Consider the following 25,886-nt stretch of genomic DNA (forward strand, 5'->3'; position numbering starts at 1 on the left):
TGAACAATATCAAATGTTTGTAACTTCTCTGTTCTATTTCAGATTCAGAAAATTTATATTACCATGATGCACTGATTAAGTATTCAAACAACTTAAGTATTAGATACACTCCTTAGAGCACATTGCCCTGCCCACAGAAAAACAGCTCCTGATTTAATCTTGGGCAACGTACAGGGACTGGTTAAAGACATAATTATCAATCACCTATAAGAGTGTAGTCAGATTAAATATTGTGGTAAGTGAAAAAAAACCCGCTAAAATGGATGTGATAGTAAAACTATCCAAAAGTTAGCAGATGATTGACTAGAAAGTGGCTAAAAGCATAAAAGTATTGCAGACAGCATGGAGACTGTTTGAAGGCTCAGACTAATTTCTTGTGTCAGTTAACGTGCATTGCAAATCAATGTTTTAGGTTCAGATTAAGCATATCATAAATCGGAAAGGACTTGAAGAGGATCTTAAAAAAAGAAAAAAGCCCATGCTAAAGGAAGAGAAAGAAGGAAGCTCTTGAAAATAAGAAGACATCTTTAAAAATCTGCTCACATGAGGAAAGTAGAAATAGACTCATGCTCAGGGAAGTTAAAAGTTAATTCATAGCGAGGCAAGCCAAAAAAAATTTTGATGAGAAATATGGTAAAAGCATTTAAACTAGCTGTAAAAAGACAACTTAAAAAAATTATCGGAAGCAGGATGCCTGCCAGAGACTCCATGGGGCTGATAGCCGGCATAAGCATAAAGGATTACTCAAGGACAAAAAGTCATTAATTCCCTGTATCACTGTTTGTTATACAAAAAGTTAGGTTTTTGTTTTGTTTTGGTTTTTTTTTTTAATATTCATAAAGTGGTTATAATGTTTAGTGAGACAGGAGTTTGGAGAACTCACTCACAACTGAGGCATCAGTGGAATATACTGTAGAATAAATTGTCAAAAATATTAAGACTTTGCTTGGACAAGGTGATATTTACTTATGGATTTGTAAGGAGTTCATACAGACAATTGCCAGATTGCAATGGATAGCAGTATATTACCATAGTCAAAAGAACCTCAGTATCAGGAAAATATGAAGGGTCAAAAATGGCACTAATTTGTTTATAATGAGTCTAGGGATGTTCTAAAAAAATCATATATTATAAAGAAAGGTATCTGTCAGATTGCTAGAAATAATAGCAAAATATAAAATGAATCCACCCACAAATAAATATTAACATAATGATCAGGATTCTACAGGAGTTTTGTAGAAGAAGGTAACACCTTACAACATTTTTTAAGTTTTGAAAGGCTCAAGAGATGCAACAAAAAAAGAGGGTCTGTTTTATCTAGCATAGATGAATTTTGGAAAAACCTTTGGCAAGGTCTGTCAGTAAAGGCTCTTAAAGAAATTAAACAGTCAGAAAATGAAAAAGGAAAGTGATCTCATGAATTAATAACTGCTTAAAAACAAGAAAACAACAATAATAGATAAATGGATTGTTTTCAGAGCAGGAAGAAAGATGGAGCATGTTCAGTGCCACCCTGATCAGTGCCACTCAATGTTTTTATAAATGATCAGGAAAATGACATGAATGAAGAGGTGACAAAATCTGCTCAGAGTATAAAATTATTCAACACAATGAAAACTAATGCTGCCTGTGAAGATTTGATGAAGGGTCTGCAATATGGAGATTTGCAAAGATACAATGGCAGATGATAGGACAGTCCAAAGAGGCTGATAAGAATAATAGTTAATCTTTTCAAGCTTACTTGTGAGTTTTTCATGTAATCAAATTATCTTAATCTAAAATGAAAGATAAATCAGACTGGGGCTCCTTAAAACTCTGGCAGAACATTACTAACCTTTTCTGTGCTACCTGTCTGTGCTGTGTCAATGCTTTCACTCAGTGGAGCAATGTGGAAGTCAACCAAGAAAAGGACATTTTCATGCTTTCCAGTGTCAACAATTAGAGTCCAAATGAATTTGTTTTGATTTAAAAAAAGTCCCGATTGATTACTGTAAAGATCAAAAAATGTCTCCTAAGAATTACTGTCATCTCTTGGCAAATTACTTAAAGAGGAAGATTTTTTTGTCACTTAGTATTTGGCAAGCATTTTCCACCTTGCCTCACATTGATCTGCAAGTCCCTTTTGAGGATAAAGGCACTGTAAGGATATGTTTGTGCATTATTGTCTTTCCCATTTGTTATGTAATAAATTTAATCTGTATGCATCCTCAGAAGAGATTGAATTTTAAATGTCAAACAGATCCACCAAGGGCACAAGGAACTGGAACAGTAATTCAGGATACTTTTGGAATGTATTAATGCAAAAATACATAAATGCAGTAAAACATCAGTAAAATACTCCTATGATGATGATAATTTTGGAAGATCTGGTCCCAACGTAGGTGGAGGGTCCTGCATTTGACAGTTATCTGGGTTGGATTAATGTTTTTCTCTTGAAAGAATTAGCAAACTCTTGTGTGAATTTTACCTGCTCATAGCCGGAGAGGAAGAATTTCCATGCCTGTCTCAAATCTAACTGGGCCCAAGATGTAATACTTGTGGGTTGCAGGTCAGCCATTCCCCTTGGGTCAGTATACTGACCTATGCTACTTCACTAATCATAAATGTTAGGCAGGAAAATGTCTATCTGGAGAGTTAGGGACTACTCCTAAGTGGTCAGCTATCAAAACCCGACTCCTACAAAACCTTTGGTGTTAATGATATCCTGCAAATGTCTTTGTTTTGCAGATGAGAAAAACATGCCAGAAAGTGTAGACTTGATTTTAATGGAAAATTCATAGAAAAAAAAGCATATAAATTTCCTTTTCATGATGTATACACAAAATTTGTATCATCTTCTCAAGCAGCAGCAAAACTGTTGTAGGAGTGAGTTTGAGCAGGGAAATTGAATAATGTTATACTATCAGCAAGATAGGAGCCATATGTAGTGTATCAGAGACCTTCAATCAAAATAAAAGAAAATAGAATATTTTTTTCAAAGTGCAATAACCAATAACATGGTTACTAGGCCTCCTCCTATATGAAGAAAGAGCTCACTCTTTGAAGAGAACTTGGGGTGATATTAATTGCTTTCAGTATTTCAATATTGCTTTCAATTGCAATGAAATTACACTTCTATCATTGTTGGTGTTACCAGTGGTATGGATTCATAATTTAATATCTTTTCTAATGAAAGATCTATGAGATATCAAATCTGGTGCAAGGACAAAACCAAACAGAAATAGTGAGGCTAAATAGGTATGAATTCTGAGAACACAGTAGAATTTTCCAGGTCAGAAAGCAGCAATGAATTTTTCAGAAAGAAGACAAATATTTTGTGAGACATTGTCTCTTTAAAATCTTAATTAAACCAGTTAGTCTACCCAGCATTCAGACAGGCTTGTAGAACCCTGGGCTAAACAGAAACCAGGGGAATAAGAACTTTTACCTGATGAAATAAAAGGTCTACATATTTGTTTTTTCTCCTTAAACATGAGCCATTTGCTTAATCCAGAAAAATGTGCAAATGTACCTCCATGGTGTATTTGAGAAGTCAGGTGCATAAAATTGTGCAAGTCAGCTTTTCTGGCAGATCAGATATCAAAGAACTCATCTTTTCGGTGAGTATGTGCAAATAATGATGTTAATACTGAAATTACTCAGTTTGAAAAGGTAGAATATTGTTTCCACTTCAAAGGAAAACTCTTCAGCCTTCTTTCAACCACCATTACCACTAGCTATTACTCTGATCAGATATCCCTCTGATCCATGTGGCTCATTAGGAAACACATGAAGAGATAAAAAAAAATAATTTTCATTAGATCTTTGGACTATTGCCTTACATATGTCCAGATGTTAGCGTAGGGTTTTTAAGTTTGTGGAGAGTGTGGGGTTTGTGTGTTTCTGCTTGAAATTATCATTGTAAGAGAGGAACTAATAGTGCCTTGCTGGTAGAGGTGAGTAAGTGTTCAGCAGCTCTGTAAATAGCTATGTATTACCTTTTATTAAAGCCCTCAAACTACTCTGTTGGTAGCTTTGTGCTAAAACTAGTTAGATTTTGTGTGGGAGTGATGCCGCAGAAACTTTTCCATCCATCTGGATGCCAGGTGTATTCTCAAACCTTTGCATGTACAAATTAGCCCTGGCAATACTGTAAAATCTTTTTGCAACTTTTATCAAGTCTACAGTTATACAGCCATGGAGCTGCTGACCCTATCTAGGAAACTAGGGCAAAACTCGTGATTGTGACCCCCTGAAAAGGGTGGTGTGAGGACCCTGACTGTCAGCAGGGACTTCATCTGGTCCCATAAAATGTCACCAGGAAAAAAGGAAAATGAGAAAGAACAGGTCTTTTACACACTGTACACTTTTAAACGTCGGTAATGTTTTGAGCTGGTGCTCTGGAAAACTGGCTGCCCTGTAGTGTCTTGACTTGTGGTAAGGTGTCAGTTCCAGTGCATGGTAACAGAAGCTGAGCTGTACTCGGTCATAGTTTCTGGTTAAGTTTTGTTTGCGCCTTGGGAACAGAGACAGGAGTTGTCACCTGATAGGTATTATATGTTTTAAAAATCTTTTGTAAAGAGAGAAGCTCCACATTGACAGTGCAGGTTCATACTGTGGACAGCCTCTGTTGTGTGGTCAGGTTGTTTGGTGTCGAGCAGTTTAAACTGTAGTAAGTGAAGGTGTGCCTCTGCCATTTCGTCAGTGGAAAGGAACCTGTCTTTACCCTTGCATTGTCCTAGACCTTGAGCTGGCAGGAGCTGGGGCAGTCTTTGTGTGATTTGTATACACCTATATCAGACCATGGATGCATGCTCTACAATAGGCAAAACAATTACTAAAAAGAATCTTTTTCTGGGCTAAGTTCATGTTCCTTGTCATGTAGAATACGATTTGGCCTTGCTGACTTAGTGCCTTTTAGAAGTGTTGATTACTGAGTCTTTATTGAACATTGGACTTGCTGTAATTTTGTCCCTATTTCTTTTGTCCCCATTGTTGTGGGGACTTCAGGATTTTAGGAATGTTATTTGATCACACTGCCCCAGTCTAAATTCACCTCACCACCAAATGGCTCTACCCAGATCCATAGGCTGGCATGGTTATTTAACAGCAGAGGCGTAAATGGGAGTGAAAAAGGTATCTTTGATAAGCTGGACAGTCTTAGTGGGATTTCCTCACAGTGAGTGTGGCCTCTCATTCACCTGCCTTGTTGTGTTTTCTCAGAGGGTGAGCTCTGCACATGCCTAAGTAGACTCATGTTGGTTCCAAAGGGGAATTAGAAAGGCTTTGCATTTTATACAAAGTCCAATCCTTGATACCCAGAAGATTTTCCAAAGTATTTCAAACACCTCCGAAAGAAAAAGAAGCAATCTGAATTTATATACTGTCAGAATATTAGAAAATAAAGGAGAGACTCAGCGCCTACATTTTCCTATCTCTGACACCCTAACAAATTGAAAAGGCTGGTGATATAACCTGAAGCATCACCTTAGAAAGAAGGCATAGATGGAGATTAAAATAAGGTTATTCTTATGATGAAACTGACAACAGCAAGAAATTTAGAAAGAGACTGTTCTGGAAAACAATTTCAAAGATTAATTGGTAAAAAGATAGTGTTATTTCAGAAGTTCCCATCAAGAAAAACAACCCTTCAGAAGATTTTAAAAATAGAAATGTATGTGTTTTGAGATTAACATTTCCAGCTGAGGGAATACCTAAGGAGAAAAAAATTTCAGTGTTGTTGCCTGAAACGTTTTCAGTTATCCGTGTAGATTAAAAAAGGAATTGAGATTCTATGTGAGGCTATGGGCTCCGCTGCTCAGACAGCCTCTTTGTAATGAGACTTCTGAATGTTCTGCTTGCAATGCCAAGGAAATTATCCTCACTATGAAAGCAGGGTATTCAGGATCTTTCTGAAGTGGTGAGAAAGTCTGAATTAAGGAATTGGTTGGGAGAAAGAAACACCTTAGCTTGAGGGTCCATTTTTCTCCAGACTTATAACTATTGAGAAATTGAAAAATGTTTCTTTTTCCTTGTGTGGGATGTAAATTTGTTGTGAAAGGGGTCATAATTTCATTCACAAAGTCAAACTGGGCATGCAGAAGTTGAAATGAGCATATAAATGGTGTTATGTCACATAACCACTTCAAAGAGATACGCCAATACTCACTTCAAAGAGACACACCAATACTTTTGTGTGTCAAGTGTTAGGACAGGTTGCAATCACCCTGGACAGGTGTTCTCACCCCGATACTTCTGAATTTGCATGTCTAAATGACCAGTGAGATCAGTGCTGTCACGTGAAAAAGAGATCATTAAGCATGATTTAGATTTATTATTCCACCCCCACTCTCACTGTGTTATACTTTGCTAGGTACGTGCTTTACCAAAGCCCCTGTTTCTTGCAAGAAACATCAAATCCCTTTTCTCAGTTGACCTGTATGAAGAGCTTGTGGGACATGGTATTATTCAGTATGATTAAACATGAGAGAATCTGTTCCTTGTTTTGAGGATATAGTGTCTTTTTTTTTTTTTCTTTTCATTTGAAAAAAACAACTGAATAAGCAGGGAAATTATCGAGTCTGGTAATGATCAGCCTGGTGAATAACTGAGACATCAGCACACTAATTAGACCTACTTACACTTGTTTGTGATTTGTTCCTGTGTTCTCAGTTCTATGAAGTATTTGATATATACTGTAGAATGGAAGAATGAAATGGTACATAGTGGCTATGATTGTCTTTATGGGTAAGTAAATAATGCTCTCAGTCCTGTAGCAGTAATTGTCTCTTCAAAAGCTGCTTTTTCCTGATAATTAGCGGCCCATTGGAGCCAGTGTCATTACTCCTACTGATTTGTATAAGAACCAAGCAGGGTCCTTGTTTTCTGCTCTATTAACTGCAGGCTACCTATCCCACCCAGAATGATAAAAGATGTAGCAGGAAATGTCTAACTCTGGCTCCCATTTTGCACCCTGTCCAATATCCAGAGGTTTCCAGTAGCAGAAAAATGACAGCAGATCTTTCTCTCCTTTTTCTGTGATCACAAGCTCTTGCCAGATGTGCTCAATATTTCTGAGTCCAACTCCTGCACCTTTGGGAGCCTGAATTCTGCAGAGAACCACTGCAAACCTCCTGTCTATGTACCTGCTGTGATAGTGGGAACAACAAGGTGTTTAGTTGCTATAGTTCCACAAAATAAAAAGTAACAAAACCAAATCCCCTACTGTGCCAGAAAAATGGCACAGAAGTCACTTTATTTACTGTTTTAAACCCAATCCATTCCTGTAGGAAGCTTCTAGTATGATACAAATGTCCTCATGGGCTTGTGAATCAACCTTGCCCTAATTTTCATGTAGTGGTTTGTATTCACATATGTGAGTGGTACAACTTGACCATGAATGTGGTGTCTGAGAGTTGTGAGCTTTTCCTTGTTCTTTCTATTAAATCCACTTTTCCATGGAACACTTGATGCTATTTTAATACATCTATAACCATTTGTTTTTCAGAGCACTTGCCTTCAAATTCCTTTTTAGCATTGTGCTGAATTCAACTTGATACCAGGCAGAGCCCTTGCCATTTGGCAGGAGAGGCTAATTTTATGTTTGTATATTAAACTTATGACATGTGGGTAAAACTTGCTATTGCTGCTGTCATAAGCTGTTTCAAATCAGCAAAAGTATCTCAGATGTGCATTGTGAATCTTCGTATTAATAAGACCTTATTGCAGCTGAATCCCTGAAAATCGGGGGGTTATCAGTACGAGAAAAAAAGAAGTATAAGAAATTAATATTCTTAAGTAAGCTGTAAGTAAAGGAAGTCCATGCTGAGAAAACAGACTATACAGTTGTCAAAGAAACTACTATTTTTTTTTTAAGTTAAGAATCTCTTATTAAAAACAAATGAAATAAACCTGAAGACAGGTATCAAGGGGAGTAGCCTTCATTCCCTGGGAAGATAGTATAACTTTAGATTATCACTTTTCAAATCCCATTGCCATAACCGTGACAAAAGGACAGTATCCTACTCTGAATACAGTAATGAGAAAAACTATGGCAAATGCAGCCTCTGGTAGGGAAGTGCAGTGATGGATGCACTTGTGTCCTGAACTGGGGCCATTGCTCACTTTCACCCTGTGAACACTATTGGCTTATGCAGGGTATCAGGTTTGTGGGTTTCTCCTCCAGGTGCTTGTTGAAAGCACAGAATAACTCATGAAAGGGAACTGTCTAGAGACTTAAAGCAAGTCAGGTACAGTTTAGATCACATCACTCAGGGCCTTTACCAGGGAAGACCAGTAGTGGATCAAGGGTTGGACTTGATGATCTCGGAGGTTCCTTCCAACCCAGCTGATTCTATGATTCTATGAATAGTTATCCAGGAAACAGGTTCCACAGCCCCTGTGGAAGAGCTTGTTCTACAGTTTGACTGCTTTTCCTGTCAGAAGATTTTATTCTAATATCTAATATCTAATATCTAATATCTAATATCTAATATCTAATATCTAATATCTAATATCTAATATCTAATATCTAATATCTAATATCTAATATCTAATATCTAATATCTAATATCTAATCAGAATTCCCCTTGCTGCAACATGTCTTTGACCTCTCTTCCACTATGCATCTTGAAGAGGAAAGTGACTTTTTTTTTTCTAGCCTCCAGTCAAGTGGGTGAAGACAGTAGTAAGTTCCCACCTCAGCCTTCTCATCTTAAGTATGATTAAAGACAGTTCGCTCAGACTCTCCTACATATTTCTAAAGACAGCAGTATAAAAATAAATAAAAAGAAGTTGTGGAAAGACAGTAGAAGGGAGGAAGGTCTTCAATAGGTTGTCACATAGAAGATGGGATATATGTTTAGGAAACATTAGTTACAGAACTATATGTCAACTACGGAACTAGTTATGAAGCTAAATGTCAATATATGCAGAGTGCGGGTTTAATTTTATGTTTGTCAGAGTTCTGAGAAAGAGAGAAGGGCTCTTATTTCAAGCATATCTAGCTGTGTAGCCCTACTTGCAGTACAGATTTTCTTGTCTCCTAGTGTATTCTCATGTCTTTCAGTTACTAAAACAAAAGGGGTTTTATAAAATACATTGATAGTATTCTGCTCTCAGGAGCTTTTCACCTAATAGAAACATCCAAATCAGCTCCTCTTCTCAAAAATCCTTCACAGACACCTTTCTTCTGCAGAAGTGCTTGGATATGTATGCAGTGCAGTGGCTGATGTTTGCCATTGTGGTAAACAGCAGATTTTATCTCCTTGACATGTGTTGCAAGACTATCACTCCCTGCAGTCACAGTGTTTATGTAGCAATATTGCATTGCAAGCAAATAGCTATTTTGATTTTCAGGAGCAAGTTGGAATATATTTAACTCTACATATTTTAAAATATTCCACACAAGTGAATGTCTATGTTTTGAATTATTCCCATCACAGTCTACCTATTTAAAACCAGACCTAATTTTTTTGTTTCTCATTCTTTTTTCACTCATCCTCCCTCCATTTTATTAGCGATTGCAATGTTTCTCTTCTAGTATAGCTGGTAACGTGCTGTTGACTCTTTCATCTAGCTATGGAAGATTTCAAACAACTGAGTAGCATTTCTTGCACCAACTGGAACATGCCTTTGCCTTTTTCTGATCTAAACTGGTACCTTGTCAATATTTCTTCTTTTTGCTTATACTCCTTCACTGAGTTCATTATTTCTCTAACCTGCCATCCCATGCAAAACAAACCACAACAATTTTCACTATCCAGAACAATTATCATCCTGTATTCTTAGATGGAGAAACATTTTGAATTTTGTTATTACAGAAACCAAGGACAAACAACTGCATATTAGTGGAAATGAGCTCATAAAAGTATAAGGAAATATTAGCAGTTAATTAGGAATCAATGTTAAAGCTCTAAATTGCCTCTCCATACTGATGCAACTATATCATACATGAAATGTCAGAACAACAATTAGAGACATTGTCTTTAAAGAATTTGCTAATATATATGAATATATTGAATTGTGTTATCAAGTGCAGCCATTTCTCCCTTTGGCCCTCCATACTTTTGAGAATGTACATGTGTTTTTTCATAATAGGCTGAATACATTTTCAGCTTGAGATGCTGTAACAAAAGCTGCTTCAGGAAAGAAAGGCCATCAAAAGATATCTGGGCAAAATGGTAAATGTCTGAATTCCTTTGTGCTGGGTTATTTCTTTTCCTTTATTTAAAACTCTCTTGCTGTTTGTTTAAAAATCCCACTAGAATAGTTTTTCTGGTAAACAGACAGGAACAGTCATATGGGATTAGGCAGGAGATGCCTTAAAGCTAAGCCTTTACTGTCTTTTGAGGTAAACTTCAAAGACATCTTACTTTCAGTGTGCTGCTCCACATGGACTCTTTCATGCTCAGTCACAGCCACCTTGCATACCTTGCCTACCTTTGCATGTGGGCCAACTGCTAGGAAAACTCTGTTCCCCACACTGCTTACTCAATCAGAGGAAGCTGTGGGATCTTAAAAGGTGTAAAATAGCTGGTATTCCTTCTTGTACACAGCTGGGCATCAGATGCTTCCAAAGGAAGGTTCATGACTACTAGTGGTGAGCAGTTTTGAAAACAATTATAATCACAGAAACATGGAATAATTTAGGTTGGAAGAGACCTCTCAAGGGTTGTACAATGGTGGGAAAGTAGTATTCAAATAATTAATTTAGTTTGTTTTCACTATTGCTTCATTTTATTTTTGGCTCATCCTATCTTGAGATTTGCTAATTCACAGAATTATTAAGGTTGGAAAAGACCTCCAAGATCATTGAGTTGAACCTTTGACCGAACACCACAGTGTCAACTAAACTATAGCACATAGTGCCATGTCGAGGTGTTTCTTGAGCAATTCCAGGGACAGTGACTTCAGCACTTTCTTTTCTGTTTGTGTAATAGCTGGAAACTTTAATCAGGTTTCTGTTACATTTGGTAATTATTCTCCATATTCCCTCTTTCCTATCTTCTTTCCTGCACATTGCCAGTGGTGGGTTGCTGTTTTCCCAATTGACTTCTCCTGGGTCAGACTTATTTCTTCGCAATGAAGTCAACTGCACTTCAGTAGATTTTCAACTTTAGTACTTACCCAGCTAATTTCAATGGCTATTGGCTTATTTCTTCTACTCATCAAATACTTTTATCCATGAAGATTAAATTTGAAGTTATTTCCATCATGACAAGAAGAATCCAACTACAAATAATGTTCTGGGAAACCCCAACTAATCATTAGTATTCTAGAAACCCTGTTGCTCAATCCAATAAAGGCACTTCTGTTAATTAAGGATCAGAATGCACTTCATCAATGGAAACTGGAGAGGAAATGTCAGGAGATGAGGAAATGAGAGCTTTTCCAGAATGGAGTGTTTAAAGCAGTGACCCTGAAGTCAGCTTTAACTACTCTTAAAGGCAGGAAAAAATTCAAAGCACATGACAATGGCCTTTAAGGTGAAGGATGAATACCGAGGGAGAAAAAAAATTCACCCAAAGCACACACACATAAAACCAGTTACTGGATTTATAGATTGCTACAGGGTACTAAAGATGGTTAACTTGTTCAAGTTCTGTAAATCTTTCTACGTGGAAAAGTTTACTTGGATGCAGAATCAGTATAGTACAGTAACTCTATATGTAAAATATTAGATAACTTTCCTAAAGATTATTGATAATATTTTGTTATAATTACTCAGAAATCCATGTATATTTGTGATTTTTAAGAGTAAATCAACCTTGTATTTATATCTAGAAGAGAGTTCTTTGTGAACCTCAACCCCAGCCTAAGAGGTCTGTTTTTCTGGCTTTGTTATTCCTGTCAAGAACAGAAATTCACGAGGGTTTCCTTCTTCATAACCTACAGGTTTCTCTACCCTACAGCAATTCTGAGTACTCTGAGTTTCTCAGTCAGATGTGAGAAGGAGATATATTTACAACAAAATAAAATTGCCAATGGAAGTCTGAAAACTGAACTACTTATCACTTTCTTTCTCTCCCCATTTTCGTCATAATATCATAAATTAAATTACCTTTTATTCTCTCAGAAAGGCCTTTGTAACTACAAATCCAATTGGTTGTAACATGAAGACAGTCCATTCCTCCTCCTATCTTTTAATTTAATTTGCACCTCTGTTGCTAGGTCTTTGCTGAAAAATAAAACTTGGTGGAGAAAGCCAGTGAGTTGTTGGACATTTCTAAGTTAGAAGAAAAAATTTAAATTTTTGAATGGATAAGCAGAAGTGAAAAAGCTCCTGGTAATTTTCTTTCTAGAATTCTGAAATGTTGAACCTTTGCAGCTCTCAACTTCATTAATTAATTGTGTTGAACTTGCCCAGAACCATGATCTTTACCTCAGGATTTTCCCTGACTGTTTTGAGTAGCTCACTGAATCCAGTGTTGCTGCACTGCACTATGTTTGATAAGTGCTGGCCTGTATGATGCCTGTAAGGTGCTGCCCTGCAAAAGTGCAAAATGTGCATCATTTCACAGGCAGTCAGAGAGTGGCTGCTGTTTAGGAAGGATGAATGTGCCAATATTTATTATGTTGCACCCTCAATGCTCCTCACATCCATGTGAGGTGCCATCTGTGCTCATGAGAAAATGGAGACTACATTGGTAGCCAATCACAATACATGCAGCACAAAGTGGGAACCTGCTTTGCACATCATCTGCCTTGGATTCATCTCTTCCCTCTGGAAAATGTTGTTTACTAATGTTTTGGGTTGTTGTTTTTTTTGGTTTCGGAATTTTTTCCTCCTGAATCTAGAGCTTGTAGAAATGGAGGTACTGTCAAGAAGAGAATACAGATAGGGGTTTTTTTCCAAATAAATTTGAAAAATTTCCTGAAAATGTGTTTTACTTGATTCTCTTTTTTTTTTTTTTTTTTTGGTGGTATTTCAAGAAGGATACTGCCACAAGAGTGAGTTCATTCTGACAGTTTTTCAAATTGGAAAATATATTTGAAGAAATATGTGTACAAAATGGTAGTCCTCCTGCTTTTACATTCCTAAGTGAAAAATTAGTTTATTCCTTTTAAAATGGTAGCAGCTTATACACAAATTTTAAAAATCACAAACTGAAAGAAAGCCTTCCAAATTATTGGCTGGTGGAAATTACATATTTTGAGCATTTGTTCCTATGAAAAAGCAATTAACATTTCCTTCCAGATATCTGCTTTCTTCTCCTTTACTGATGGAATCACACAGCATTTCTTTCACAGCTTCTGCAGTCTGATGAGTGCATGAGACCAGAAGCAGAATAATTTCTGTGCTTCGAATAAAATGGCCAGAATGGCTGAAATGAATGGTGATCCCTAGGATTTCCATTGTGAAGTCAAGTAAACAGAAAATATTATAGCAGCAAGAATCCTTCAAACTATTGCAAGCACTGGAACGCTAACCTTTAAAGGCTCTTGTTCAATTATTCAAATGTTGTGACCATTGCCACAATAACAATTTTTTTAATTTAATGGTCTAGGTCTGTGAAAAGCTAAAAGGTATCTAGGCACAATCTATTAGGATGTCTAAAATGCCTAATGCAGTACTATGTTTCAGCACAACAGTGTGGTGTTCTCATGCAATGTTCACTGGAAACCTGAAGAAACTGCTTTATATTGGAAGAACACCCAACTGTGATTTCTGTGGAAAGAGAAAAAGAGGTGGAGAGCTGAACCTGCTTGTGAGAACACACATCAACAAGTGCTGTTTGAATAAATATCTGATTCTCCAATGCAGCTTTCCAGAGTGTAAATTCTCTTCAGCAGACATATATTATTAGTTTAACAATTTATACATGGTTTTTATATTCCACTGAAGTGTTTCAAACCAGCTTGACTTCGTGTATACAACCCAGAAAGGGCTATCACATACCAGTTTAAATATCTCTCATGTCACTCTTAATGGGGGCAATAAAAAAAAGTAAGGTAGTATTTTAATGCAATGCTTAACATTGTCCAGCTTTATTTTCTTAAAGGAATTTCTCAAAGCTTCAGTTAAAAAGAACTATTTCTATTTTAAATTTTGCTGTTGGAGATAGGTACAAACACATTGTCCCCACTTAATTGCAGGCAACTCTACCATAAAAAAGACTTACCTTATGTGACCAAAATTAGCAAGCTAGTTCACACTATAATCTGTCTTTTAAGATGTTGTGGCCATGCCTCCTAAGAAATAGGATATCTAGTTATAGCTTGTGCAGTCTATCAGGAGAAATTCTTCAGATTATCAAATGCTTCTTGTAAATTGATTCTTTTATTGATTTGTTATTCCCTGAGTGTAATGCATTCCCTGCAAAGGGTAAACAGTAGCGTATACTAATACCTCTCTGAATCTAGAGGGAATTTCCATGTATTCTGTTTACTCATTCATGTCAACTAATTCCTAAATCTTGAATTTAAAACTTTCATTAAAATGATGATTAGGAGTTTCCCTGATGATCTTTATACGATGTACAGAGTTTGAAAGCATCACATGAACTAGAAATGTCTCTGTTGTCTTACCAATGTTGTACATCTTTACATCTTTTTAGTCCTGATGTTTTGAATTTAGAAGTTGCCATAGCTTTTACAATGAGAAGTTTACTGAAGATGCCATTTCAGGATGGGATTTACTTGAACTCCCACTGCTTTGCATCCTGGTGACCTATTACATGAGAATCTTCTCATTCAGAAAGGACCAATGCAATACTTTCTCTACAAATTCATCTGAGAGACAAATCAAGCCCGTTTCTTTTAATGCTTTTCAGACACCTTCAGTAAACCTGCTGTTTTCCAAAGATGTGATACAGATAAGAAAAATAAATCCGTAAATAAAACATCTCAGTAACTATACATTTGAATCATGTTTTGTACATCTGACCCTTAGCCTGCCTTGTTATGCAGCTTAAGTAATACTTAACAGAAATCTTGTCTAGATTTATATTGAAGTCTGACTGACACCAACAAAACTTGAAAGAAACAAAAAAGGTCAAGTCTTAAGAAAAACAGGAGTAAACTACTATGGGTCAGGCTGGTGTTGCTTGCTGGAACTCTTTTTCAGAGAAGCTGATGATAGCCAAAGAGAAACTGATACAGTTGCAAGTTACTTGCTTTTTCAACACAATGGATCAACTTGGATGTGCAGAAATTAAGCCAAAACCACTGATAAATTCACACTATGCCATTCTACTAATTCAGATTCTGTCTTCCTTTTTTGCAAAAATCATCACAAGGAACATGCTATTACAAACCAAGCCAAAATTAATGCTCATAAATATGTGATCAGAGAAAGACAGAGTCCCCAGACAAAAGATTAATAATGGCTGAATGGCCTTAACATATTTCCTTTGATTCATGGGAGCATGGTTATAGCATAGGGAAATGCCATTGCTTTCAGATGAAACAAATGGCTCTGTATTGACTATTGAAAGCAACAGATGTTCTGCAAACCAGTACTTCCACAAAGGGACAGCCTTGGAACTATTTTGTAAACAACCCAGCTTAAATTTTAATACATGCACTTTGAGGATGGCTGTGTGACAGAAGCTTGTACAGATGGATCTGGGAAGCTCTGTAATGCAAAGGGCATCTAACTGAATTTGGAAAGCCTCAAGCAGCTTGATTTGTTATTTGGAAAATAAAGTCTGAGAGCATTTGCCTATGGTTGTACATTTCTCTGTGTGTGTGCCTTTTTCTGTATATCTATATGAGAAAATGAGAGCTCTTCCTTAAAAATGTTCCAAAACTGTTATTATTGATCAGTATAAATATGTAGATATAATTTTCTGAAAATGTTTTTTCCCCATTTGACTGTTTTCTTTCATTAAGCAATGAACTTATGAATGGACACTTAATGAAAACATGGTTGAAAAGCAGCTGAAAAACTCCAGTGATACTGTGAAGCTGCTAAATTCCTGTCCTCAGGATCTGTCCCTTACATGTGATTCCCACAGTGTGCAGCCTACAAATGTACATCAGAGCACCATGAGGTCTTCATCAACTTGGCATTTTCTGATGCTTCATAATGAGAATTGCAAAAGAGAGGTGCCATGTCAGAGGAAACTGGTGTGGTGGACAGGTGTCCACCATGCATCGGATACACACACAACTGTGGGATCTAATTCTTGCCAAGTCTTCCTGCTTGTTGTCAGGGGGCAGTGAGAGCTGCCAGCTCCCTGAGGGACTGGCACTGCTGCAGCCTCACCCAAGCAAGGATGGATGGTCTCAGGATGGGTTTAAATGGGACTCCTGAGCCCATGATAGGTGGTGGTGGTGATGGGGAGCAGGTACTGAGGCCCTATTGGTGCCCTCAGGGCCTTGACACTTGATATATCACTGCTCTTAGAAATCAGAGAGCTGTAGTGGGATCACCTTCAGTTTACACAAGGCAATATCACTGGACATAATTCTAATATTTACTGTCAGAATTTGCCCTATTTTAAACTGTAAAGATCACAGTATGTAAACCTTTGATGAAGTGTCAACCACAAGAAAGCTGAAGAGGGACAGTTTATAAGGGCATATAATGAAAGGACAAGGGAGAATTGTTTAAACTGTAAGAGAGCAGGTTTTGGAAGAAATACTTTACTGTGAGAGTGGTAAGACACTGGCACAGGTTGCCCTGAGAAGCTGCGTAACCTGTAAATCCCTGTAAGTGTTCAAGGCCAGGCTGGACGGGGCTTGGAGCAACCTGTTCTAGTGGAAGTTGTTCCTGCCCATGGCAGTGGGGTGGAACTGGAGGAGACTGAGGGGAGACCTCATGGCAATCTACAGCTTCCTCATGATGGGAAGAAGAGGGGCAGGTACTGATCTCTTCTCTGTGGTGACCAGATATTTCCTCTGTTCTTCTGGTACACGTATGACTGAAGGGTCAAGCTTTAACAGGGCTCTTGTGCATGCCTTTTAAACAGGAGAAATAGTCTGTTAATTGAGACTATACACAAGCATGCATGGTTTTCCGGCCTTGAAGGTGGAGTTAATTTCTTTATTGAAAGGGGCATAAGCCATAATTTTAATGTCACTTACTATGTGGGTTTTAAGAATGTACTTACATGCCTTTCCAGTTGTTCTAAGAGCTGAAGCCTTTGAGAATTAATGTTGCTGACTTAGGAACCCAGGCAAAAACCCCAAAAGCTCGTTGATAGGTAGATGAACAATACCAGGCTGTTTTGAATAGATCTCAGACAAAGAAGGAACTATTAAATTTCTCTTGGTAAAAGTAATATGTGTGAAAAATGGATTGCTGCCTATTTTGACTGATTTGAAAAAGAAAGTGTGTTGAGGTGAACCTGGTTACGGTCTTATATAATACTGACTGAATGCCAGTGAGGTAATGCACAGTTAAGAAAAAAGAAAAAAAAAGAAAAGGTAGACTAACCTCCAAATCTGCATTACAATGCATATTTTCCATTTCCAGAGAAATGTTGTTTGAGATATACTTGTGTGGATCAAGAAAGGTATTGCTCTGGTACTGCCCTTAGGTAGCATATGCAGTAGTGTCGTATTACCTCCAGGGATAGCTTGAACAATTGCTGTGCTAGTGCCTTTCTCCTTCAAAGATAGTAATTTGCATTGGATTCAGATAAGGTTGCATCCTGAATGCAAATATGATCCTAATTAATACAAGGAAGAGACAGGCATAATACTGCGCTATTATGGTTATACTGTAAAATCCATTACGTTTATAGGAAGCTCCTGACATAAATAGCTTGCCTTCTTAAATAGCACTAATGAAAAAGAGGAGGACAAAAAGTCATTGATAAACTGCCACCACTCCTATGTCCTTGCAATATATTAGCCCAAAATAGCACATTGACAATGTATAAATCTATGGAATTATGATGGAGAAACATGAAGGGTACAAAGGCATGCATTTCCAAGGGCATTTACATTATACAACCCACTACAGTGAGTCAATAGACTTATATGTCACTGTATGATAATTAAAAGGGGAGGGCTACTAAGAATTTTTTATTTTATTGATTTGTCAAGGTATCAATGGGAAATTAGCATATTGAGGGTTCTGAGACCCAGAATTGTCCATCTTACATTAGAGTTTCTCAATAAAGTTGAGAAAAGCAAAGTTTCAGCTTCCCTTGACAGGCACAGTGGTGAGTCTCCCAGCTGCTGTTGAAGTCAGTGGCCAAATTCCCACAATACTGGAGTGAGATTTCTTGAAATGACATTGGGGTTGATGCCGTTACCTATGTCTCTCTTCTCCTAAGGACAAATTACCTTAATTCCGGGACAGGAAACTTGGTGCTCATCCAGAAGATGCTGCCAGGCACTGCCCTAAATCTTGCTCAGTGACCTCAAGAAGAGACAACCTGCCCATATGTACTCCTGGTACTGTGACACCTTTTAGTGCCTGTTGACTTTAGCGTTACCTGGAGTTACCAGCACTTGCTGGATCTGCTCTGTGCCCACCAGTCCATGTGAGCTCCAAACTTAATTCTGCTGGACCAGGATGGATCCATAGCCACGTCAGGCACAGAGCTGCTTGTGATGGCCCAGTCTGCCTTAGTGACTTCTGCACTGTGCATGGTCCTGAGGTCCTGAAATAAGCATAAATGCTCTTGGTTTTGCTGTGGTCACAGCCAACCCTGCACAGTAAATGAAGAACAAACAGATTGTGGAGGCATTGCTATCAGCTGAATGGCAGGCTGTGGTGGCAGACTGACATGGGGTTTTGGCAAGAGCTGCAGGAGAGAGATGTATGAGTAGGAAATTAATTGCTGGCCCTAGCAGATGCCATATACTTCATTAATAAGGGTTAATATTAGTAACATTAATAAAGTGTTATTAAGCTATCAAATCTAGTTTTGAATACATTTCTTAAATATTAAAATTAAATTAATTTCAGTTTAAAATAAAATTCTACAGAAGTTGGTGAGGCTTTATGCAACTAATTTAAGGCATTCTGTAAGAACAAGGGCTTACAACGGCAGCCTCAAGAGCACATTTGATTTAATGCTTTCTAAGTATTATTTGCTTTCCCTCTGGCAGATATAATTAGTGGTTCCCTAACATGCTCAGAGCCTGATTTGCCTTAATTTAACATAAAATCATAAATCAATTATTTTTAACTGTGTCATGTATCTATAACACTGATTAAGAACAAACTGCATGGAATTAGCCTGCACTAGTAGGTAAATGCTGGGGCAGACTTTGCTTGGTGTTTTTTTTTCTGTGTGTGTGTTTTAGTGCTTTTTTTGTTTGTTTTTTTGGTAACAGAAGGCTCATATTGGCACATCTTGAAGTTTTGGGCAGTATTCCAGTGGAATTTAACTGGGCAAGCTGCATAACTGAAGTGGACACTCTTTGGTCCAGTCAGATCCATGAGTGCATTCAACATGAACTACAAAGATTCAGTGTTTCAGGATGTGCCTGAGTTCACAATTTCAGGGAATTGAAACAATAAACTCTCCATCCTATCCTGTTTTTGCAGTATCTTGTCTTCACAACTCTGCATTTTCTGAGTAAGGGAACATCTCCGCATACCATCAGCTGCTTAAACATCATCTGCTCACTGGCCTTTTCAGTATTTTTCATTTCTTATTTTTTAAATCTCCTTTGTGTGCTACAAGACATTCCAGGTAATCCGGTGAAAAGACAGGTGAGTGTCTGTCAACAGGAATAAGAGAACCTAGCTATTCCCTGACACGCAATACACACAGCTTTCTGAGTGTTTTACTAGTGATGTTTACAAGTCAATGAAGAGCAATAAAGTGCAGACTAACAATCTAAAACTCAATAGAATAGGGATCTAAGAGTGAGCTATGCAAAATGAGAGTTGAAAAACAAAGGGCTAATTCTATTTATACACACAAGAGTTGATTTAAGAAAGCCCAAAATCATCTCTTTTCAGAGACAGTGAAATTAGTACAAGGGTGCCAAAATTCTTTTTTTTTAAAGCCACAGTTAGAATTATATACTGTCTTTTCTCTGCCATGGCTGCAGTTAAATTTCAGTTCAGTATTTCATTTTACCACATTACATCTTACCGAGTCAAGTTAATTATTTTAATACTTACTAATAGTACTCTATCCCACTGCATTCCATAAAGCATTTCAAGTTCAAGACGGATTGATTATATTGTGGCAAAAGCTGCTATTGTAGGAAGCTCTCTAGTAGATCACCAACAGTCATGGAAAGCATTTGTGCATGGTATTTCCAAACAAGGAATTGTGAGTATGTCCCTGAACTAAATAGACATTGTAATCTGTGGATATTTGTGGGAAGGCAGGAGGCCTGGAAGTGGAACACTGACTTTAAAAGTGGGTTTTTGGGAAGCTTATGAGTCTTGCCATTTTCTGGAGCAGATGGAGAGTCAAGGAATAGTAGTAGAAAAGCTATTTGAGGGAGAGGAGGCATCTGGAAAAGACACTACTTCCATGGCACAAGACCAAGGGAAGAATGAACAACCAGCTCTGGTAGGACATAGCCTTCTAAACACTCACTGTCTTGATTTTTAAGAGACTTAATACATCTGGCTTCTTTCAGCAAATCAAAGAGGGACCTGGCAAGGTGATAGGGGGAGAGAAATTGGGTCTGTTGATTTCTTACAGACCAGAGGAACTAAAGAATAGTTTTGCGAAAAAGGAGTGTAAGAGCTCAGCAGGACTAAGCACTGCAGCCTGCGGGCAGATATCTCGACTACAGTTATGCACAGATGCTCTCCCTGTCACTCAGGCTGGAAAAGCCAGACAGCAGGCCTGGCATATGTACAAACGCCTGTGCTCAGTTTATTTAAATATATACTTAGAGGGTTTTGTGTACTGAAGGCTGCAAACTTGCTCTGTGCTACCACCTTGTTTTGGAGTGGAAGAAAAAATGAATCTTGTCAAGATCCCAGTATTCTCGCGATCTGGCTCTGCCCTGAGGACCCCTGCAGATGGCCCTTATCATCTGTGAGGGAACAAACCAGCTTCCCAGCACACTTGACGCTGGCTCTGCCTGTTCCCCTGGATTCTCAGTCCTTGATGGGGGCAGGTTCACTTTGGTTCTGCTGCTGTGAGATGCTGCAGCTCATTTAAACCAACAAACTGCCTGTATAGGAGTCTGTAAGCAGGATTTATTTCCTTTTTAGCTCTCCAGTTGGTCTTAAATAGAGGGGTCTTTATGCTCTACACTCCTGTGCATGCAGGTATGCTTGAAAATATGTTCATAAATTAAGTGGACAGAAAGTACAATATATCAGTCATTCTTGCTGGTCTACATGTAAGACACTGAGTGAAAGGAAAATATGTGTTAATGGCACAATGTGTGGGAAAAAAAGTAGTCTGTGATGACTGAAATAGTAGTTTCTTAAGGAAAGTAACTACCCTATGAAATATTTCATAATCCAGAGGAACCTCACAGATCTCAGTTTATCCCTCATCTCTCAAAATATTGAACATGTAAATCATCTGCTTAAGATATGTGTGATTCAGATCATGCTTGAACTTGTTCCTCACCTTTTCAGTTGAAATATGGACAGATTCCAGAGAAACAAATATATTCCAGAGTGGCTAGTCCACAAATAATGCAAATTCTCATGTGCTGAAATTTGGCACAGGGCATAATTTCCACTAAAACTCCTTTTTATAATAATAGGTACAGAGAAAGCACATTCTATATATTTGGTCAGAGACTATTTCCTGAATGACTGAGTCTTCTCTGATGGATTTCATAAACAAATTTCATTTTATATATGAAAGGATGTATAACACAACTCTCCCAAAGTGGCAAACTGGGTCTTTCTTTTTTTTTTTCCCCAAAAAATCTGATTTTAATAATCACACTTGGGATTAGAATGTCAAAATAGGACTTTATACAGTTTTGCAAAAGCCCTCCTCAATCGAGATTTATAGAGCAAGACATTGTCTGTGTTCTGTTGCCATGCAAGAAACTTCCACATGGCCAGAAATCTTGTAGCTTTATTGAGAATGCAGTAGCATCCACAAGCTTTCATGAACATCTACCATACCTTAATTACAGTGCTTATAAACTGAGTATTTTTATAAGATATCATTATAATAAAATATATCTATATGAAATGAGTATATCTGTGCCCAAAAAAACTTGCACAACCGGAGCTTTTTTCACAGTTACAATGGTGAGTTGTGGCTGCTTGTTGCAGCTAGTGACAAAATGGCAAGGAGGAGTGTGAATCACATTAGGAGATGGAGAAAGAGAGGCACTGAGAAACAGAGATTTTTTTTTCAGGCCCCTCACAGGCTGATGGAAGATCTGACAAGAGCACCTGTTTAAAAGCTTACATAAAGCAGCTGTGGGCCAAAACATGCCCTGTATTACAAGCCCAAAATCTGCAGGACTTTATTCTGATTATTCTATAGAATCTGAATATATTTCTCAACTGATTTGAGGCCTCATGATCAGAATATTACATGGTTTAAGTGCAATGAAAATAAAGCTTGAGATGTTGAATTTATCTTTAGATCATTGTCTCCCCTGCACTTAAAATACTGCAGGCTTGAGAAATGTTGGATTACAGCAGTGATAGGGAGCCTTCCCTAACCAAACATCCCCTTGGGTGCAAGCAAGATTCTTTGCATGAGCTATTTATGGGAATACAATCTGTGGAATACCAGCCCCAGATCTACACTATATACTTCTTAGCAAATAATCTGAGAAAATCCATTATTATGGTAGTCTGATTCTGAGAGTGTAACTAAATAGTAAGTGTACAATCCTCTGTAAGAATAAAAACGTATATTCGTATTTGGTTTGTCAGCAATGTGCAAGAAGTTTACCAACATTATGAAAGAGAACAAAGATCATCTTTCATTTGCACAAATTGATTTTAATTAATCTGATTAGTTTGCATAGCCTGTTGTTTCTGGCAATAATGAATACTGAATTGTGCCAAACATATACTATGAATCTGATACAAAGAGCTTTGGCAGCTTCGCATTTAATAATTCACAGCAACATGCTAAACCCTAACAACTGTTCCTTCTGTGATGCTTTAGTGCAAACCAGAAAGATAAATTGGAATTTAACTGGGCTGGATGAATGAGCCCATTACCAAGGGTTTAGTTCACTGCCGTTTTGAGATGACAGTTAGACAAAAGATCTGTACTTTACTTGGTATTACAAATAAGTCATCATTCTCAAATTTTTCAAGCAGATGTCCCTTTGGAATTAATAACTTACTTATTTCCATTATCTTAGTATGTCTGGGCAACATTTTGCAGGCTGTGCTATCAGCAGAAACACAAACAAGCAGGATGTCTGTAGGAGTCCATTGCAAGGTCATGGATAGCCATAAATACACCCTCACAGTCTCTGTGCTTGCATCACTGACATTCTTAATTTCCTTTCTTTTTCTTCCTGGTAGGGTTATTTGGGCAGAATTCATGTGCTAAATTCAACAAATCACACAAGGATGGTTTTGATAAATGGGTGCCACTGTGCCATCACCATCATGATATATAGCATAGACATTTGGGAAATTCTTGTTATTCTCATCATTTTCAACGTCAGCAACTGCTAAGCAGTTTGTCTATGACCAGGTATGAAGGGTCCATGCTTTGTAGAAATCCCCTATGACATGTTTATATGTTATCTGGGATTGAAAGAAATGTCTGAATTTCTCCTCAGGAGGGAGCCCAAGTCCTGAGTCGTGGTTTGATTTTTTTCCTTCAGTGAAACAGGGACCAATTTCTCCAATGAATTACCCAATTCCCAGGATAGTTTCTAGAATTAAAAAGGAAAATACTCTTATGTTGATTCGAGGCAGTGTTGGCTGACTGATATGTGTCAGTTGTTCACTGTCTGACGCAGCTATCAATAGGCCCATCTCTCCATACCATGGACATACACAGACCCAAAGCTGTGATCAAAGCTGATGGGCTAGGAAGTACTTCTCACAGGTCCAGAAAACTGCATTGCAGATCAGAAAAATCTGTGCCAGTAGACCAAGTTCTTCAAATGGAAGTTATTACCAGCAAATGCAGACATATAACATGTGGGCTTCCTCCAGGCAATCACGGTAAAATCTCTGAGTACTTACCATGGTAAAGAAACTCTCATCATTTATTTAGCTTTGTACAAGTCTTTCAGAAATCTTAGTAGTTTCAATCACTGCAATTGAAAATTTTCCAAAGGAGAATTACAATTTTGACTACTCAATCCTCACACCTCTTATCTTTTACAATGTTTCCCAGAATGCTCCTTATGTCCTGAACTATCTTTCTGAACCCCAACAGGTAGCCAGGTCTACACTTCAGTTGCAGACACTGTGATTGACCCTTTAACCTTTGTATTGTTCCACAGTTGTAACAGAGACGAGACATGAAATTCACCTCCAATGTGCTCTCCTGACTCTCTATAAACAAATCAATCACCTGTTTGCCTTTTCCCTGAAATTACAGTCACCCCTGAAAGAAAAGGAATCTGCATATGTTAGATGTTTTTTTGAGCTTGGTTTTATTACCCTGACAAGAACATACCATTTCAGGCTGTCACTTCTTGCACATTCAGCTGTAGAAGGGTTTCCTAAAGGTCAAGTTATCTCATCTGAAAGAATATCAGTATGGATTGAAAAGCATGTAAGGGTGTAGCTGGTGTAGATCTCTAGTGAGACAGCAAGGCTGACTGAAGCAGAATTCAGAGGTCATTTTCTTCTGGTATCAAAAATATGCCAAATCAGAAACCTGCAAAGCAATAACATCTAAGTCACTAATCTTTATAGAACGTTAGGAACTGGAATTAGGTGCTGAGTCACATGCCAAGTTCAGGAGAGCAATACAATAATTAGTGTTCAGCAGAAACCACGAATAGTCCCTCATCTCATCTTTCTTTGTGAATATCTACAACAGGACATATGCTCAGGAGTACCTGCAAAAAAAACCCCCAAACAAACAAACAAAAAACCAACAACCAACCCGCAGCAACTATGCTTCTTCAGTGCTCTGTATTCCCCAACTCTCTGTATTTCCCTGCTTTTTGCAGAATTGCAAGGGTACTGGTAAATCAATCCAAATCCTTACACAAGGACATCATCATCATCATCATCATCACCATCATGGCTAGGCTTCACGAAAGAAGATTTGGGACAGAAGGACATCGTGAAACTGAATACACATATTCAAACACAACTAGCCAAAAGGATGGTTTTTTCTAAATCTTCAGCAGGTGCTGCTTGCAGGGCTGCATCCTAGTGGCACTAGAAAGAAAAGCAGTCATTTCTTCAAAGTTGCTTGATCCATGGAGTTGGTCTCACTGACTCCATGAATGAAAGGTAAATGGAACCTCTGTACACAACTGCTACCTTTTTGATCTGAAAGATGTCCTTGAGAGATTGAGATATACTGATCAAAGAATCATTTAGAGACAGAAACAGTCATAGTTCAGCTCTATTCTATGCTCAAGCTCTAGTTGAGAAAGTAGAGCTTTAAACATTTGTCAATACCACAAATACTTCTGATCATCCAACTCCCATCAGTGGAAACTGCCAGCTGCTGAGAGTGGTCTTTGTGAAGTTCTCAAGGGGGAGTAGAGAAGCCATGATAAAGAAGGAAGGCATGTAAATAATCATTTTGTGCCAGCATTTGGTTCCCCATATTGCTTTTTGTTGTTGTTGTTGTTCTGACAATGTAAGAGAGCATTCTCACAGGTAATATAATCATACATCTCACTGTCATTCTCTATACTACCTCTGGCCTAAGAGCATATGGATGGACTGGAGGAAGTTTGCTGTGCTGAAGACTCTTCTGGTTGCTGTCATGTGTGAAGAAACTCTGTCAGGCAGTTGAAGAGATGAAATAAACATATGTGCTGTGCCCTCGTTTGGGATGCTCAAGGGTTTTTATCTTCTCACCTTCCACTAAGGCTAAGGTGCAGCAAACAATCCTGTGACTTGCAGGAGAAGCCTGTGAGATCCCTGTTGATCACTT

General features: G+C 37.9%; 1 long non-coding RNA gene across 1 annotated transcript in view; it reads right to left on the reverse strand.

Moving 5' to 3' along the window:
* Positions 1-24,796, reverse strand: part of LOC135407102 (uncharacterized) — a 38,390-nt gene extending 13,594 nt beyond the window's left edge. The window contains exon 1 of the long non-coding RNA XR_010426700.1: positions 24,441-24,796. This is a non-coding gene — a long non-coding RNA (uncharacterized LOC135407102). The remainder of the gene's footprint in view (positions 1-24,440) is intronic.
* Positions 24,797-25,886: the final 1,090 nt, after the last annotated feature.

This window comes from Pseudopipra pipra, chromosome 2 (genome assembly GCF_036250125.1).
Source record: "Pseudopipra pipra isolate bDixPip1 chromosome 2, bDixPip1.hap1, whole genome shotgun sequence".
Lineage (NCBI taxonomy): Eukaryota > Metazoa > Chordata > Aves > Passeriformes > Pipridae > Pseudopipra > Pseudopipra pipra.